General features: G+C 40.1%; 1 protein-coding gene across 2 annotated transcripts in view; it reads left to right on the forward strand.

Annotated features, from left to right (window-relative positions):
* Positions 1 to 1241: 1241 nt before the first annotated feature.
* The window catches only part of LOC137296713 (uncharacterized), a 107653-nt gene continuing 95536 nt past the window's right edge, over positions 1242 to 13358 (forward strand). The window contains exon 1 of one of the 2 annotated variants that reach the window (XM_067828546.1): positions 1242 to 1402. The gene's annotated coding sequence lies outside the window, so the exon portion shown is untranslated. The remainder of the gene's footprint in view (positions 1403 to 13358) is intronic. The other variant, XM_067828553.1, reaches the window with a different exon arrangement.

Here is a 13358-nt window from a genome sequence, read left to right on the forward strand (position 1 = left end):
GAGGGATACGATGACATGTGTCAGCCCACATGGCGAACCTAACCATCCAAGTCTGTAGGTCGATACACATGCTGACGTTCGTCATGTCCTTCTACAAATGGACGCCATTCTATAGGCAATAAAATTTCGGCACATGGACTTAATAATGGAATATATCCCGTGGGCGTAATTTCGAGTAGGCTAATATACGGGAAATCCCGGTATGAATAAACGACATCTCTGATATATCAAAGACTCTCCAAGGACTAGTTAACAGTGCAGTAATTAATGAGTAGGGTGAATGTGGAGTGTGGCCTATCATAAAATATACAGTAGTTGGCCATAAGTGAGTCATCATTGGTGAAATTCCCATAGACTTGCATGTTAGTTGAATGTTGCAAGAATAATTTTCATAAATTTAGTTTCGGTTGAATTGCTTTCAAGACTTACCTACCATCAAATCATTCCAGCTACATACACATAATTTTCCAATGATTCTTAAGAAAACTGCAACTGTAGAATTAAACATATATTAGACACACCAGTCTGGTTTAACGTGGTTATCTATGGGACAGATTAAACGTAAGATGTGCTTATGGTAATCAAGTGTCATTCGATAACTACACGGAAAGATGAAAGAAAATTACGTAGATATGCATGCACTTGGCTGAGGATGATTTTCAAAGATGAAAATATCAAAATGAAATTTATTCTTGCAACAGTTAATTTACACGTAATGTCTGTGGAAATTTCACTAATGATGACTCACTTATGGCCAATTTCTGTATGTGGAATCCACTATATATCGTCTACCCAGTCCGTCAAAAAAGCAGTAGGAAACAAAATTATGATCACTTACCCACCCATGCATTAATAAACAGTGTAAATTTTGGGTTCATCTTTTCATTCAATATTTGAAAATTAATAAGCATTGTTGCAGTTTAAGAAATCACCCACGATGTTCTGGTTGGATGTTGCCTTACTGTAGCCGCTGATCTTGAAGTACATGTATATAGGTCTCGTAAATGAGCATCTACACCAGAGATTTTGGTAGTGTCTACACAAGTGCAAGGCTGAGCCTTCGTAGAAAAACGATGAGTCTATTCAATTAATAAGGAAACAAAAGCAACCTGGAGATGATTTTCGCAAGCTTTGCTGCTGCCATGATACTGAATGGGTAAAGTGGCCATTTACATAATTAATGTGACAATATTGGTGCAAACCCCAAGTCTATGACGTCACACACGACTGCCCAGTGCGCGAAATTCGGAACTCTTCAATACGAGAGGAAGAGAAGCGGGTTTGTTATGGTCTGCAAGTCACAAACTGTGTGTGTTGAAATGGTCCAATCTACCCTTTGCACTCAATATGGATACGCTGTAGCTGGGTCTCACATGGATGTACTACAAAGACAAGAGTCGGGGTAAGTAGTTGGAGTAGATTATTGTCGCGTGTCGCCGCATCCAGCTACAGTTGCCGGCGGTGAATTGGTGACTGTCGCGAAATTATGTTTCGCGATGTGACCCAGATCTTACGTCGTCAGTGTTCAGTTCGCCTCCCAGATCGATATTTGTGAGTTGGAAGAACCGTTTGAAAAAATACACACAGCAGTGTTTGTGTTTGTTTTGTATAGCCTGTCATCATATCTCATGCTTCATGGGATAGTGGAGTTTTTCCCTCAAGGAATTTACTCTTCATGGAGATGGAATGTGCGTGAACAGCATAGGCTTAGCGACATCAGCAACCGGCGTAGGTGCAGTTGTTGATCAGCTGTTGTCAGTCCAAGAGTGGTGACAGTGAATATACCATCACCCAACATAGGTGGGCGTGTCAGCCTCCATCTACCCCTGCACAAACACCTTCGTTAGTAATGAAACTCCATGCCCAGTTTTAAACAGAACACTCAAAATAGACCAGAGGAATGTAGACGGGGAATGGAGAAGTGAGCTCTATTCCAGCTGCTTAGACAAGAAATACCATCTTTTGTCATATTTTCACCAACCAGCCTGAAATGTTCTTAAATGAATGCAAGTGACCTCATGAATTGCCGTATTACCAGGGACGTGGGGATCTTCAGCACACACCTCTATACATAATGGTTCAAGCATATCAGGGGCTTCTTGTTCCACCTGAATAAGCTTGCTATTCCAGCAATCAGCTGGAGCAGTCAGCTGGCAGTGAGGTAACCCACAGATGATAAATTGTAGCAACTCTCAGACTTTGCTTGACTTCTGCCTTGACTAATTGGTGTTCAGAAAGGGTCTGCAAATAATTTGTTAGAAGTCGTCACAGCATGAAATTATTCAAAGGTAGTACATTAGTCAAGGATTGTTTTTGTCAAAGCAACAATTATCCGTGGCAGGTATGACCTGCGCTTGGTCAGTTCACATGGTTAGAAATTATTGCTTTTTGTAACAAGTCCACCTCATGTCTGCCTTATGCACTATTCTGAATTGAGTGTGAACAATGAGGAGTCCTACGCTAGAATGAATTTACAGTATTTTTTTATCCTTTTTGTCACTAGTTCACTGCCTATCTGCCTTTTGCACTATTCTAAATGAAGCATAAACATTGAGCTGTCCTCAAATAGTAATAAAATAAGCAATATAAATCGGTTCCCGAGTTCATATACTGTTCGGGGAGCTTACCTGAATTATTAATTCTGTAATCACTGAAAGTAGACACATATTTTGTCTCTAAAATGAAAATGTTTAAGAATTCATGTGTTGTAATTGTTTTTTTAAAGGATCAGTCGTTCATTACTGGGAGGAAGCAGGCGATGGCCTAATTACACATTACACATTTTTGGGTATGTTCATGTTAAATTAGAAATTTTACATTATGAAATGAAGTGCTTTTGTAATTTATCTTTTTGGTGTGGATATGGAAGTATTGTACAAGCACATGGGGAAGGTCATCCACAAACATTTTCATTTTGATGTTCATTATTTTCACTTCATTCGTGCATCGAAAGCCACTGACTTCTACCCTACTATATATATATATATAGTGGTTAAAGCCTCAGCTTGCTACATTGAAGACACAGGTTCAGTTCCTCCTTCATGGGTACAATGTGTAAACCCCATTTTTGTGTGTCTGTCGTGATATTGCTGGAATATTGTTAAAAACGATGCAAAACCATGCTGAATCAATCTGTGTTGAAGGTCCTGTTACTAGGCACAGAATGTTAGCTGCACTGCTGCAGCAGGGGAGTCCAGTATGTGAAACAACAAAAGATTGTACCTCTGCACTTGTGAATTCTTGCAGCAGCTGGAGTCATGGGAGAGTATTGTGGTTTGGTCATTACTCTTTCAAAATTGTTTCAAAATTATTCCCCACTTACGAGTATGGGGTGCCCAGATAAGGTGTTTACTGGTCACACTGGAGACCGGGGTTTGATTCCCTACATGTGCAGTTTTGTTAGTGATGGAAATTGGTTAGAGTTTAATAATTGATGATTGATTCATTACATTACTGATCAATCATTGATATAATTGGTTAGTGTCATTTATCAAATTTTCATGGTTATGTTTGTTAATGCTGAAAAAATAAAGAAGAAGACACATAGTTTTTTGCAAGTGTTTTTTTTCAAAACTGCCCAAAATGCATTTGCAAATTTTGCATCTTTGAAGGATGACTAGTGTCTTAGGAACCTGAAGTTCAGTCCTGACTCAGAACGTGCTGGTAGTACATGTACATCTGAAATTTAATTGACAAAACCAACCCTGTGACAAATATTGTTAAAGCAATTAAGTGTTCCATAAGTTCCAAAATTGCTTGTGTTCGAACTTCGGTCCTGAGAAAACATGCTTGGTCGTTAAGTCGTTTTTCGACCAATCTTCGAACATTTCAATTAATTGGATCACCACCAATTTGTGTGAAGCCCATTTCTGATGTTATTTCACCATGATATTGCTGGAATATTGCTAAAGGTGGCCTGAGACCCCACTTACTCATTGATGCATTTGTAAATAGAGACAAGCACACCCCTTACCATGCTAATGATAGGTCATAGTGGTGGATGTTATTCAGTCATGTAAGTGGCTGTGACTGACATGCAGGGGCTGTAGCATGGAGGAAATCACAGACTACTGCATATTGCAGGGATACATCATCACTCCCATATTGTCAGTAGTCACAGTGGTCAAGGCTAATATTGTGTGACATTGAATTCCATTAAGAGGGCTAGTCGTTCATTTCACAATCTGTTTGAATGCTTCAATATTGTGTTTGCCTTCTGTTTTGTATATATGATACCCATGTATTTTTAGTGGTGAGTGGTATTGTCTGTATATCTATATACATTATACATTTGGGAAATCAGGCTTTTCTTTCTCTTGCAGGAAATTATACAAACTTACAAATCAAATTAATATTTTGAAATAGGTTAGTGTTACCTGTGGTCAGAAAAAGCGAATCTGTTTGTTAACAGTTTTTTGTGTTTACATAACAGTTCTGGCCCATGTAACATCCAATTAAATACAAAGGTATCAAAACTACGCAGTGGGATTTCATTTTATTCAGGTTCGCAACAAAATACAGCTGAAAGAACATGAGCAAAATGAAATGGTGGATATAACAAAGCATGAATCATTATTGCAATATATTGTAGTACATTAGTCAGGACAATACCCATTACAATGTATTATTAAATCATTATTCCCTTTGTTGTACTGAGTTCACACAAGCAGTGGTACTAATTAATGGGCACCCTTGAAGATGGTTGGTAAGTCTACAGACCCAGAAAAGTCAGACTTTAAATGTCAGGCTTGTGACAAGGACATAACCATGATTAACTTTCATTCTTAGGTTCATACACTCACAGTACTTATTGTTTTAATGTTCCGTCTGTGTATAATAAGAAACATATCTTTAATGTTATGCATATCTTCATTTTAACATTAGTCTTTATAATATTTAGGTATGTGGACCGTATTAGTAGATCGCATCATTTTTCAAGTCATTAGTCCTTCCGGTGACTAACAGCATTGCATGTCTTTTTGAATGGTATTATAGTGTTCAGTTGATGGTTAGAAATGGATAATCCTTACAGAAATAACAAATTTCTGACCTAACCATTCCCAGATTAGCCAACTATTACAATAGCTGTGACAGCCTGTCATGGTTGTACACTTGGTCAGGTCTGCTGAAGTCATGTTTGGTGATTGCTCAATTTGGAAACAGAGCTAGTTCTTGAATATACACTTGTCACCTGAAATCTGATACCTCATATTGCTTGCTGGTACACGCAAAGGGAGCCATGAGTCAGCTTAGAACAGGATGTAGTGCCTCGCGAGACTTACAGGCATTGTTTTAAATGCACAAGATGAATACTGCACCTGTATCCAGTATGTGAGATAGTGTCTGGTCCGCTAGCCTCTGACCAGTAGAATCTTCACAGTTAACCTCTTAGTGAAATCGCTGGTGTATAATTCCCTTTCAAAATTTATTTATTGGAGTGTGAGGCAAATCTTTTCATTGCCTCGTTTTAGCTAGTTTTAGCAAACTTTTTATGAAAAACAAATCTGAAATGCAAAAAAATGCAAAAACTGAATGCATTTCTGTTATTTTCAATGTACCCTGGTTGCAAGCAAGTTGCATTGCACCCCTTTACCAATGGCAACTCTTTTGGTACTTTTTGGTTATGCTTCTTTATCTCGAATATCATTAATACAGGACAAATTTTATGGATAGCAACTTCTTGGGTTTATTTTCACGACGTTTCGGAGCTTATCCTAGCCCCTCATCAGGTTGAGCTGAACTGATGAGGGGACTAGGATAAGCCCTGAAACGTCGTGAAAATAAACCCAAGAAGTTGCTATCCATACAAATTTGTCCTGTATTACGAAATGCCAACTTCTAAATGCCTTTGAAGAATAGAATATCATTGCCTCAAGTATGATGTACGGAAATTACCAATGTTCTGCGAATTCAATTTGATGGAAGGGCGACGACTCTAAATCTGTTTTTTCTTGTGTCGTCTACAAACTCTAGCAATGGCAATGAAAAGATGTGTGTTGCATTCCAATAAATAAATTTTGACAAAGCGTTACAGTTTGGTCCGTGTGAATACTAAGATGAGAAATTACACCACAGCGACTTTACTAAGACAGTAACGGTACACATCTGTATCAAGAGTAAAATCACTGTGAAAACAGTCAAGAACTCTTCTATGGTTCTGATCTTAAGTGCTTTATTGTGAAACACTTTCGTTTCATGCTTTTGTTTCATTTTATGAATTTTGTGATGTTGTACTATTTCTTAATGATCTGTTTATGTGATAATAATTGCCTTTTCATGTGGAATAAAACAGTAGACAACCTTGGTTCACCACATTCACAGTTAACACATTGATGTGATGTTTATGGTACCAACATCAGAATCCCTTGAATAATGTGTAAAGCATTCATGACACTCTGTTATTCAGATTTAGTGTTCCCATCCCATAACCAATAACAGTGCACATGATGGCGGTGAATCTACATAACATGAAGTGTGCCCAGTGCAGGCTAGTAGACACAATGTTTTGGGCACAGACTGACATGAGTTTTCTGCATGATTTGCAATAATGAATTAAAGATATGATGGCTAAAAAAGATATTGTGGCAAATGAAATGTTAGCTTGGCTGGTTTACAAGTAATACCAGAAAGGTTTATGGTTTTTGCCATGATAAAAAGTGCTATTTGGTAGTGACTTAAATAGCTTCTGCATAGATATCCCAATAGTGTACATCAATGATCATGTTGTTAATCACTGGATTGTCTGATCCAGATTTGATTAGTCACAGACTACCGCCATATAGCTGGAACATTGCTGAGTGGGGCATTAAAATAAACTGACTCACTTGATGAAGGATTCCTTCCTGGAAAAACAGGTGAAGCATTTTTGGGAGGTAATTATGGCAGTAATAGCAGCATTCACTCTTTGGTGCTTATTTTTGTATCAAATTTTTTCCTTATTTATTGAAATACCAGCTGGTGTTTATTATCAGAGTTATTAAAGGTTTTTTTTGTCGGTTGATAGTCATGGTTTTAGGTGAGCAGAGCTAGGTGAGTAGGTGCACTGGTGATCAAACCTTTAAACTATGGCAGTAGGATCAAAGTCTATGTCTACATTGTTATGAGACATGCATAGGGAAATTTTCTTAGTTACACAGTCTGTAGTGTGGACATGTACAGCGATCGCTGGACTGCCACCCTGATTCACTGCAGTTGTTTACGTTTGGATGATGAATTCTGATTCTTTAAGGTGTTGCATATGCTTGTCATTTGCAAACGTGCCATCAAGTATCACTGCCCACAGAGAAACTGAGAAAGTATCAATGCAAACCAGGGCTGATTAACAAGGTCTATCTACGTGATCTAAGTCAATTCCCCGGACATCATTTATGCCAAGAGACAGAATGACATGTTAGTAGACTCATGCTGTGTATAGGTGTCCAGCAGTGGAAACTGATATCACTTAATATGATTCAACCCAACCTCCTTTTAGAATGCGATTATCATGATTATCCTTTGAAAATTGGAAACACTAAGAATAGGCATAAAGTATTATCGATTCTATTCTCAAGCTCCTTACTTGTGTTTGAAATAGCTTAAGGCTTATACAGAAATACACCCCATCAAGTGGGTTTCAGTTATAGAAATATTGAATGGTGGGTAAATAAATCCTTCCAAATTGAGGCAGTGCTTGTTGGAACTGTCAACACTACAGAATGACCGAAGACCTTAAATGTGTGTTGTAATATACTTCACATGGAATGATCTGTAATTGTCTCGACCCTCTCATTGATCAGCATATACCATGAAGTGCATGGAACGTATTGATCACATGGAGAGAATACTTTTAGAATATCTAGTACTGTTGAATACTGCTAGTATTGATGACATTAATTGCATATGAGTACTGATTTCAGGAAGAGAATACTTCTAGTATATATATATATATAGTTAATATAAGTATTAGCAGTGACAGCGAATACCAAGTATAAGTATTTGGCGCTGTTGTTCAAAGCAACCTTAGCGGTAAGACTACCTTATGTCTGTGTTAGGGTATTAGAGCTGCACTTTTGCCCTATGATTGCTTTTTGCAACAGCACCCTGATTTCTGAAAGTGAACACCAACAGCAGCTTGTAATACAGAGAAATGCTATCATTAGTATCAAGGTAAAGATTGTCACTAACAATGGTTCTGACACTATATGAGTGGGAAAGGATGTCATAAGGTCAACCAACCAAGTTTGTTCCAGGATGAATTCAACAATACTCCTCTGTCTGTAAATACCTTCACAAACATAATACACATTCCCAGCAAATAGGTTTACCAACAGAATGAAACATGGATCACAAGAGTTGAATCCATACATTGAGACCTAAAGTCAGTGGGACCTACAGTTCTGAAAAAAACCTTGTGATTCGTTTAGGTTTCCAGCCAAAATACCAACTGACATTTTGTACTGCAGACTTACCCAATTTTATGTTTATTACATCGTGTAAAAACGTGATGCCCTAAAAGGGAATACCAGTCTAATACTGACCATTGAAAGTGAATAAAAGTAATGATACTGAATGCTGAAACTGAATACTAGTTATGATCAGTGAAAGTATTGTTCTTACTGATCACTGACAATGAATGCCAGTTTCAACACTGATCACTGAGAATGAGTACTAGTACTGGTCAGTGAAAGTGTGTACCACTTGTACTGATCCTAAAAGGTTCCTTTGTTGTTTAGCACCACTCTCAGCAGTATTCCAGCTGTGTGGCGGTGATCCTGAATGTGAATGCCAGTATTCATACTGAAAGTGAGTACTAGTATTGATCAGTTAAAGGAGTACTAGTACTGATTAGTGAAAGTAGATAACAGTATTAATACTAATCGCCTAAATTCATGATCAGGTAATGTGTATTATAGCAGATCTCTTCTGAGGTAAGGAGTGTGTTGGGGTGAGAGACTGGGTGACAGACAGTGGATACCTTTGACATCCACACATTGATGGCTTAAAGTAAACACTGACTGCTTATAAATTCATGGTATGTCCAGTGTCAAGGCACACCAATGTTTACAGGACTCCACTGAGAAGAATTCACCTTGCAAGTCATGTATGTGAAGGGAGGTGACAGTGGTGTTGTACATTGTTGTCCCGAGTGCTGGGTGTGGCAACCGACATGGCCAAGGCTTCCATGTTTCTGTTGTGTGACTACCAAAGTTTGATACTCTGGCTTAAATATTGTTGTGCTGATATTGTTGTACCTCACATTCATAGATTCAAAAACAAGGCAGCTTCTTCAGTGTTGTGCTGATACCCTCAGTTTCTCCCTCAAGGCAGCCTCTTGAATGTTGTTGTGCTGGTATCCCCAGTTTATAGATTCTCTCACAAGGCAGCCTCTTGAATGTTGTTGTGCTGGTATCCCCAGTTTATAGATTCTCTCACAAGGCAGTCTCTTGAATGTTGTTGTGCAGGTACCCCCAGTTTATAGATTCTCCCTCGAAGCAGTCTCTTGAATGTTGTTGTGCTGGTATCCCCAGTTTATAGATTCTCCCTCGAGGCAGCCTCTTGAATGTTGTTGTGCTGGTATCCCCAGTTTATAGATTCTCCCTCGAGGCAGCCTCTTGAATGTTGTTGTGCTGGTATCCCCAGTTTATAGATTCTCTCACAAGGCAGCCTCTTGAATGTTGTTGTGCTGGTATCCCCAGTTTATAGATTCTCTCACAAGGCAGTCTCTTGAATGTTGTTGTGCTGGTATCCCCAGTTTATAGATTCTCTCACAAGGCAGTCTCTTGAATGTTGTTGTGCTGGTATCCCCAGTTTATAGATTCTCTCACAAGGCAGCCTCTTGAATGTTGTTGTGCTGGTATCCCCAGTTTATAGATTCTCTCACAAGGCAGCCTCTTGAATGTTGTTGTGCTGGTATCCCCAGTTTATAGATTCTCTCACAAGGCAGCCTCTTGAATGTTGTTGTGCTGGTATCCCCAGTTTATAGATTCTCTCACAAGGCAGCCTCTTGAATGTTGTTGTGCTGGTATCCCCAGTTTATAGATTCTCCGTCGAAGCAGTCTCTTGAATGTTGTTGTGCTGGTATCCCCAGTTTATAGATTCTCTCACAAGGCAGCCTCTTGAATGTTGTTGTGCTGGTATCCCCAGTTTATAGATTCTCTCACAAGGCAGTCTCTTGAATGTTGTTGTGCTGGTATCCCCAGTTTATAGATTCTCTCACAAGGCAGCCTCTTGAATGTTGTTGTGCTGGTATCCCCAGTTTATAGATTCTCTCACAAGGCAGTCTCTTGAATGTTGTTGTGCTGGTATCCCCAGTTTATAGATTCTCTCACAAGGCAGCCTCTTGAATGTTGTTGTGCTGGTATCCCCAGTTTATAGATTCTCTCACAAGGCAGCCTCTTGAATGTTGTTGTGCTGGTATCCCCAGTTTATAGATTCTCTCACAAGGCAGCCTCTTGAATGTTGTTGTGCTGGTGTCCCCAGTTTATAGATTCTCTCACAAGGCAGCCTCTTGAATGTTGTTGTGCTGGTATCCCCAGTTTATAGATTCTCCCTCGAAGCAGTCTCTTGAATGTTGTTGTGCTGGTATCCCCAGTTTATAGATTCTCTCACAAGGCAGTCTCTTGAATGTTGTTGTGCTGGTATCCCCAGTTTATAGATTCTCTCACAAGGCAGCCTCTTGAATGTTGTTGTGCTGGTATCCCCAGTTTATAGATTCTCTCACAAGGCAGCCTCTTGAATGTTGTTGTGCTGGTATCCCCAGTTTATAGATTCTCTCACAAGGCAGCCTCTTGAATGTTGTTGTGCTGGTATCCCCAGTTTATAGATTCTCTCACAAGGCAGCCTCTTGAATGTTGTTGTGCTGGTATCCCCAGTTTATAGATTCTCCCTCGAGGCAGCCTCTTGAATGTTGTTGTGCTGGTATCCCCAGTTTATAGATTCTCTCACAAGGCAGCCTCTTGAATGTTGTTGTGCTGGTATCCCCAGTTTATAGATTCTCTCACAAGGCAGTCTCTTGAATGTTGTTGTGCTGGTATCCCCAGTTTATAGATTCTCCCTCGAAGCAGTCTCTTGAATGTTGTTGTGCTGGTATCCCCAGTTTATAGATTCTCTCACAAGGCAGCCTCTTGAATGTTGTTGTGCTGGTATCCCCAGTTTATAGATTCTCTCACAAGGCAGCCTCTTGAATGTTGTTGTGCTGGTATCCCCAGTTTATAGATTCTCTCACAAGGCAGCCTCTTGAATGTTGTTGTGCTGGTACCCCCAGTTTATAGATTCTCCCTCGAAGCAGTCTCTTGAATGTTGTTGTGCTGGTATCCCCAGTTTATAGATTCTCTCACAAGGCAGTCTCTTGAATGTTGTTGTGCTGGTATCCCCAGTTTATAGATTCTCTCACAAGGCAGCCTCTTGAATGTTGTTGTGCTGGTATCCCCAGTTTATAGATTCTCTCACAAGGCAGCCTCTTGAATGTTGTTGTGCTGGTATCCCCAGTTTATAGATTCTCTCACAAGGCAGCCTCTTGAATGTTGTTGTGCTGGTACCCCCAGTTTATAGATTCTCCCTCGAAGCAGTCTCTTGAATGTTGTTGTGCTGGTATCCCCAGTTTATAGATTCTCTCACAAGGCAGTCTCTTGAATGTTGTTGTGCTGGTATCCCCAGTTTATAGATTCTCTCACAAGGCAGCCTCTTGAATGTTGTTGTGCTGGTATCCCCAGTTTATAGATTCTCTCACAAGGCAGCCTCTTGAATGTTGTTGTGCTGGTATCCCCAGTTTATAGATTCTCTCACAAGACAGCCTCTTGAATGTTGTTGTGCTGGTATCCCCAGTTTATAGATTCTCTCACAAGGCAGCCTCTTGAATGTTGTTGTGCTGGTATCCCCAGTTTATAGATTCTCTCACAAGGCAGCCTCTTGAATGTTGTTGTGCTGGTATCCCCAGTTTATAGATTCTCCGTCGAAGCAGTCTCTTGAATGTTGTTGTGCTGGTATCCCCAGTTTATAGATTCTCCCTCGAAGCAGTCTCTTGAATGTTGTTGTGCTGGTATCCCCAGTTTATAGATTCTCTCACAAGGCAGCCTCTTGAATGTTGTTGTGCTGGTATCCCCAGTTTATAGATTCTCTCACAAGGCAGTCTCTTGAATGTTGTTGTGCTGGTATCCCCAGTTTATAGATTCTCTCCCAAGGCAGCCTCTTGAATGTTGTTGTGCTGGTATCCCCAGTTTATAGATTCTCTCACAAGGCAGCCTCTTGAATGTTGTTGTGCTGGTATCCCCAGTTTATAGATTCTCTCACAAGGCAGCCTCTTGAATGTTGTTGTGCTGGTATCCCCAGTTTATAGATTCTCTCACAAGGCAGTCTCTTGAATGTTGTTGTGCTGGTATCCCCAGTTTATAGATTCTCTCACAAGGCAGCCTCTTGAATGTTGTTGTGCTGGTATCCCCAGTTTATAGATTCTCTCACAAGGCAGCCTCTTGAATGTTGTTGTGCTGGTATCCCCAGTTTATAGATTCTCTCACAAGGCAGCCTCTTGAATGTTGTTGTGCTGGTATCCCCAGTTTATAGATTCTCTCACAAGGCAGCCTCTTGAATGTTGTTGTGCTGGTATCCCCAGTTTATAGATTCTCTCACAAGGCAGCCTCTTGAATGTTGTTGTGCTGGTGTCCGCAGTTTATAGATTCTCTCACAAGGCAGCCTCTTGAATGTTGTTGTGCTGGTATCCCCAGTTTATAGATTCTCTCACAAGGCAGCCTCTTGAATGTTGTTGTGCTGGTATCCCCAGTTTATAGATTCTCTCACAAGGCAGCCTCTTGAATGTTGTTGTGCTGGTATCCCCAGTTTATAGATTCTCTCACAAGGCAGTCTCTTGAATGTTGTTGTGCTGGTATCCCCAGTTTATAGATTCTCTCACAAGGCAGCCTCTTGAATGTTGTTGTGCTGGTATCCCCAGTTTATAGATTCTCTCACAAGGCAGCCTCTTGAATGTTGTTGTGCTGGTATCCCCAGTTTATAGATTCTTTCACAAGGCAGCCTCTTGAATGTTGTTGTGCTGGTATCCCCAGTTTATAGATTCTCTCACAAGGCAGCCTCTTGAATGTTGTTGTGCTGGTATCCCCAGTTTATAGATTCTCCGTCGAAGCAGTCTCTTGAATGTTGTTGTGCTGGTATCCCCAGTTTATAGATTCTCTCACAAGGCAGCCTCTTGAATGTTGTTGTGCTGGTATCCCCAGTTTATAGATTCTCCCTCGAAGCAGTCTCTTGAATGTTGTTGTGCTGGTATCCCCAGTTTATAGATTCTCCCTCGAAGCAGTCTCTTGAATGTTGTTGTGCTGGTATCCCCAGTTTATAGATTCTCTCACAAGGCAGCCTCTTGAATGTTGTTGTGC

This window comes from Haliotis asinina, chromosome 1 (assembly GCF_037392515.1).
Source record: "Haliotis asinina isolate JCU_RB_2024 chromosome 1, JCU_Hal_asi_v2, whole genome shotgun sequence".
Lineage (NCBI taxonomy): Eukaryota > Metazoa > Mollusca > Gastropoda > Lepetellida > Haliotidae > Haliotis > Haliotis asinina.